This window comes from Zootoca vivipara, chromosome 1 (genome assembly GCF_965207765.1).
Source record: "Zootoca vivipara chromosome 1, rZooViv2.hap1.1, whole genome shotgun sequence".
In the NCBI taxonomy this organism is placed as follows: Eukaryota; Metazoa; Chordata; class Lepidosauria; order Squamata; family Lacertidae; genus Zootoca; species Zootoca vivipara.
In genome coordinates, this window is record NC_142582.1 from 45,440,998 (window position 1) to 45,447,137 (window position 6,140).

At 42.4% G+C, this 6,140-nt stretch overlaps 1 long non-coding RNA gene across 1 annotated transcript; it reads right to left on the reverse strand.

Moving 5' to 3' along the window:
* Nucleotides 1-1,727: 1,727 nt before the first annotated feature.
* LOC148687538 (uncharacterized) lies at nt 1,728-5,234 on the reverse strand. Its single transcript, XR_015946751.1, has 2 exons — nt 3,935-5,234; nt 1,728-3,200 (listed from the first exon to the last, which is right to left on the reverse strand). It is a non-coding gene; the product is annotated as an uncharacterized LOC148687538 (long non-coding RNA).
* Between the last annotated feature and the right edge of the window lie 906 nt (nt 5,235-6,140).

Consider the following 6,140-nt stretch of genomic DNA (forward strand, 5'->3'; position numbering starts at 1 on the left):
AGGTTTTGTGAGGTTGAAGCAAACAAAAAGTTCAGGCTACTTAAGCTCTGTGTTTGTTACATTGGCTATAAAAACAATTAGCTTTAGATCACCAGCGCTGCAAAGTTTGACTTCCACATACCTTTATAGTGCTCCCTTGGGTTATCACCCCCTGAAATCAGGGCCCGCATTCAACCAGAGCTGAGGCCATTATTGTTGGAGCTGTCTCTTGTACAACAAACAATAGGATGCCTAAAGGTTAGGGTGCCACTAAAACCCAACCTCAAAACAAAGTCAAATAGCAAAATGCGTCAGAGAGTTCATGCAAGGATCCAGGCCCATTTTTCTATTTCAGGGTGTGTTGGATTTTGGCTATGTGTTCCCTTTTGCCCTGTGATTACTCACCATGTTAACCTCTTGATGGTGGCCATGAAAAGCAGTTTTTGTCCAGGGCACAATCCAGCTGAAGCTCAGCACTACGGGGAAAGGGCAGCAGCTGGCAGAACATATATGCCTTGCATGCCAAAGTTCCCTCCAGGTGTCTCCCTGTCTCCAGGGCTGTGGAAAACCTTTGTCTGAAACCCTGGAGAGCCAATGCTACATAGCGTCAACAGTGCTGAGTGAGGGGTCTGACATAGTCTGAGGTGGTTTCCTGTGGTTTCATTAGTTAAAACAGGAAAGCATGACTCCTATCAGGGCTCAGTGGAGCAGCACAGCTGACTCTGCATCCAAAACCGTGCCACTCATGCCAGCCAGGATGGCATCTGCTTCACTTTATCAGCTCCAGGCTGGCATAGCAGAGAGGCCCAGATCAGGTCCATTGGAAGTAAATGGACCAGTTTAGAATCAGGCGGATCCTTGGCTGCCCCAGCTCTGCCCCTTCCCCACTGCAGAGGCACTCTGTTGTGGCGGTTTCTGCTAGCTACTGCCTGTGGAGATGCCATTAGCAGTAGCTTCTGTCTGCCCTTTCAGTGGGCACAGCAGGGACCTCCATAGTGCTGGTACCACACACCCCATCAGCTTGTGGAGCTTGGCAGAGTTGAGCAGAGCCAGGCATTGATTCCTCAGCCACAACCAAACTCCCGCTAACATACCAGGCTGGGGATTTGGAATGCTGTGTGTGTATTTTAACACTCACTTTGAAATTGGTGCATCTCAGCTTTGGTTCCATTTTGCCCACCGTTCCCAACCAATGTCGTTCTCTTCAGCGGAGAGTGATTATGACCTTAGCTACTGTGGCAGTTTCTATTTAGCATCTTTGGGGAATTTTCCTTCTTAAGTGAAACAGTATGTGCAGTTTCCAAACCTACTCTTTCAGGGCCTTTGATTTGTTAGAAACTAAAGTTATATATAATATGGTATTGTTTTAACAGCATCATATCAAAAACAATGTGGTATATCAAGAAACCCATGACTGTAAACGTTTCTTGGGGGGTGGGGAGCCTGAGGAGGGGGGGGGAGAGTGCTTTTGACAGGCTGTGAGGAGAATTGACCAGGCACTGTTTTCTTCTCACTGGAACTGCCTGCTTTCTGTATTATCCAGACTTTCTTGGATGAAACTGATTTATTTGGATCCTTTCCAATGTGGTTTGAACAGAAACTGCCTTGGTTGCCCTGGAGGTAGGGATGGGCAAATCTGTCAATTTTGGTTTCTTTTAGTTTCTCAGTTTTCCAGTCTTAAGTTCAGGTCTCTGCATTTTCACATCAGGTTGTGATCTATTGTTATTATTATTTTTTAAATCCTCATGAAAATTCACCAGCATTTTAATGTGAATTTATCCAAATATACACATTTTAGCATGCAATTTTGCCCAAAATGCAAAGCAACTTCCCCATATATAATGCACTTGTGTACATTATCCTCACTAATATATTCACTTTATCCTAGTATATGCAAGTATGTGCACATTATTTGACTAGAGAACTTCATGGGAAAGTTCAGAGAAGTGCAAATTTTGAAGGATGGCTGTGTATTGTTTTGGAAAGTGCAAATGAAGTAGGTTCACTTTTAAATGCAAAATGAAACCAACGTCCTCCCCATCCTTACCTGGAGAATGGCCTTTACCCAGATACATTAGTTGGGGAGGGATAAACAGGGGAAGTGCAACCAAATTAATTCTCCCAGAACCTTCGGTGACTGGAGACATGCCCCAATCACTGAGCATATGAACTCCAGAGAAACCCAATTCAGGGATCCCCAACTCAAGGGTCCTCAGTCTGATGGCTTCAAACCAGGTCATGATGATAGGGTTCATGTTGGCTTCCCATGCTTCTGCTTCTGGTGCCGCTAGACTGATTTTTCTTGCCCCCTCGCCTCATGCTTCCCCCCTCCTTTTTTTCCTGCTGCATGTTTTAACCTGGTTTTGTTGTATAGTCAGGAACAGGTTGGCTGCATTATAGTTTTGATTTGTTTGGGATATGTAAGCTACAAGTAAAAAAAACAACGACCAGTGTTGTTGTTCCAGTTGGGAGAGAGAAGAAAAACACAGTCTCCTAGTAATTTTGTCTCAAACCTGGGAAGGTGGGGGCACTGAATTGTAAGTGAGTCAGAGATGTGGAAATTTACCGCTATTGGCTCCCAGAAAGGGCTGCACTTGAGGCAGTTATCAAATCACCCACCCAAGAGAAAACACAGCACTGAATCACAATCTGAAGGAAGGAGTTATTTCACTACAACAATTGAAATGGTTAAAAATCCCTGAATGGGTAGATTTCATTGGAATGCCTATTGGTTGCTGTTGTTGTTATTGTTGTTGTTGTTGTTTAGTTCTTTAGTCATTTCCGACTCTCCGTGACCCCATGGACAATAGCATGTCAGGCACTCCTGTCTTCCACTGCCTCCTGCAGTTTGGTCAAACTCATGTCAGTAGCTTTGTCCATCCATCTCGTCCTCTGCCGTCCCCTTCTTCTTGTGCCATCAATCTTTCCCAACATCAGTGTCTTTCCCAGGGAGTCTTCTCTTCTCATGAGGTAGCCAAAGTATTGGAGCCTCAGCTTCAGGATCTGTCCTTCCAGTGAGCACTCAGGGCTGATTTCCTTCAGAACGGATAGGTTTGATCTTCTTGCAGTCCATGGGACTCTCAAGAGTCTCCTCCAGCACCATAATTCAAAAGCATCAATTCTTCGGCGATCAGCCTTCTTTTTGGTCCAGCTCTCACTTCCATACATCACTACTGGGAAAACCACAGTAGTTCACTGCTTGTCAATAGTTAGGACTGTGCCTGGAGGGGGTGAGAGAGTTGCAACCCAAATGTCTTCATTGTATTCTCCTGCCTTCACCCATGTCTCATCTTCAGTTTGGGGAAAATACAATGTACTGCTTACACCACTGTACTCAAAATCATGTATCTTAAGTGCAGGAGTATAGAAACAAATAGTGAACCAATGGTTTATATTCAGAGTGTGGTGGATGGCACCACTGTGTGTGCAGAGACTACATTTAGTATATGAGCATGAAAAACACCCTACAAACATCTGAGGAAAGAAGCAGGTCATAATAATTATGGCTACTTCGTATTTATGTTTATGAAACCGCATTTATCACTGGTGAAATTAGCACAGTCTGACCTTATCCCAGCCAAAATAGTAGAGTTGCTTTGGCCATGTGCTTTTTTGTACAAAGATAAGAATAAGCATGGGTTCTTTCATTGCCTTAAAGAGAAAGAATTGGGGGGGGGGAGAGAAGCAAAAGCCCCAATAGGACACACACACACACACGTGTGTGTGTGTGTGTGTGTGTGACATATATATCTTGACAATGTATTGTATACAACCCTATTTTTATAGTGCTGCTGAAGGAGATTCACAGATCTAAAATGTGTTGGGCTCAATAAAATAAATATTCTGTGCCCTTTTAAGGTGGCTTCTCTCAACACCCCCCCCAAAAGTATATTTCCCCACAGAGATCAATGGGACAAGGTAGGCAATGCCCCCTTTGTCATAAGATGCTACCCACCTCAAATGGAAACATTTCTTTGGAGCCTCTTTTCCCAGGTGGTGGGAGTGAATTTCAGAAATGTCCTTGTTAAAAACTGTCAATCCAGAAAGGAAACTGTGTATCTTTTGCAACTGTGAAATCGTCTTCGATGCCAAGTCTGAAACTTGGCCATTTCCCATGCCACGCCTTCATTTTCATTTAACTAAGAGCCAAGACTGGAGCTTAGCAGAAAGCCTTACCAGAGAGACATGTTTACTTGCTTTGTTATATTGTTGGAAATTCTTTTCTTTTTTTCTTGTCCCACCAGACTTTCTTCATAAAATGGAGCTTTGCCAAAAATGAGTGTTTTTTTTAGGTAAACACAGATCCAGTTTATGGGATGAGTATCTTTTTGATGGCTTTAAAGCAGCTCCAGTGAGCACTGACGCAGGTATGCTTCTGAAGAAAAAGGACAATAAATACAAACACCAGAAACTTGGCTCTTTTATCAGACTGCCTCAAAGCAATTTGGTGGCACAAAGGAGGGTTAAAGGCATCCTTACTGACAAATGAATTACAATATTTCCCCTGTGTGTGCAAATCTAGTGAAACGTGTATTAAAAACCAGCTTTTCCCAAATCCTGTTGCCAATTTCACCTTGACTGTACTACAGGTTGCCCTGGAGACTGATGGCTTGCACAGAAAAGGGGAAATATCCAACAGGTCAAGCTTCTTCCCTGCTATGATGGGGGAATGGTAGCTACAGAAATGCTATGTAAAACTTAAAGGTTCAGAATCCCTCTCAAGGTCTAGATGCGGCAGTCTCAGATGCACTTTCTTCAGTCCATAAGCAGATGGGAATGATAGCTGCCTCTCAAACTGAGCTTAATACAAGAGAGAATAAGTCTTCCCTAATTCATAGTTTACAATGTCTAAAGCTAGTGTTGGGCTCTTTCTAGTCAGCTTTCTTGAACTTCTTTCTGACACCCTTGAACAGCGCTCACCAAAATATTTGCTCAGTGATCATGGAGTTAGCATGGTTCTGCATATGCAATCTGTGAATTCTTTCCACTTTATACCTGACAGAGGCAGCTGCACTAGTCCATATGGCTTGTATGACTGTATTTAAAGCTCTCAGAACTGTTGCCAGTCAATTGTAGCCATTGCTGAGCTAAATGGACCAATGTAAGGCAACTTCCTGTGTGCCACTATTATTGTTATTTCAACAGTATGTTTTCACAGACCTATGTTCCAAGATCTTGTCTAACTCTTTTAAAGCCATATAAGTCATGGACATCCCACATGTATGCTTATCATCATTCATTCATTCAGCTTAATTTCTGTGCTGCTAATAACCAGGATTCTCACAGCAGCTTACATCAAAATATTTAAAACAATAAAAATTACAGTATTCCACTATATTTAAAACAATAACAATTACAGCACTGTATTCCACTATCACCAGGACGCCCCCTGCATGGGAGCCACCCATTAGATCTCACCACATGGGGGTACCCGGCACGACTATTGTGGATCGTCACATCTGTAAAGCCACAGAAAGGTTTCCATATCACCTCAAACAAAGCTTTTCAGAAGAAGGTATTCACACATTCAACTGGCACCCATCAAGGGCCAGTTCAAACCTGAATATACATTGATGGTTTAGAATCTGCAAGCTCATGCATATGTATGCTATGGACTGTTTTGCAGCCTTTTCCCACTGGTTGTTTTTTTTAAAAAAATGATAGTTGTCTATCTTCTTATTCAAGAATAAACAGTAAATTGCAAGAACTCGGGCCAGGAGGAAGATGAATTTCAAGTAAGTCTTCAAAAGGTTTTATTTATGTAATGATAAGATGAATTCAAATAGGAATCAATTCCAGTATGATAGTGAGGCAAATAAAAATAAATTCCAGTGAAAAAAATCCCAGGACAAGGCTCTGTTTCGCCAATTCTTCATCAGCAATGTTTTAATGGTCAGAGTGTACCAAGTATTTCCTCCTGGCCTGAGTTCTTGCAATTTACTGTTTATCTTCTTATTCAAAGCAAGGCTGCATTACCATTGCGTTCTATGTCTATTTGCTTATTGCCATCTGAATGTGTAAACCCATTCCCAAGTGAAAAGCATTTCCCAATCTGAGAAGAAATGCGGTGTTATAGCTGTGATGGTCCATTCATCCATCTCATCACATGTCAAAATTCTCAAGTGACAAACATGCTGGTGTGAACTACCCCTAATAATACA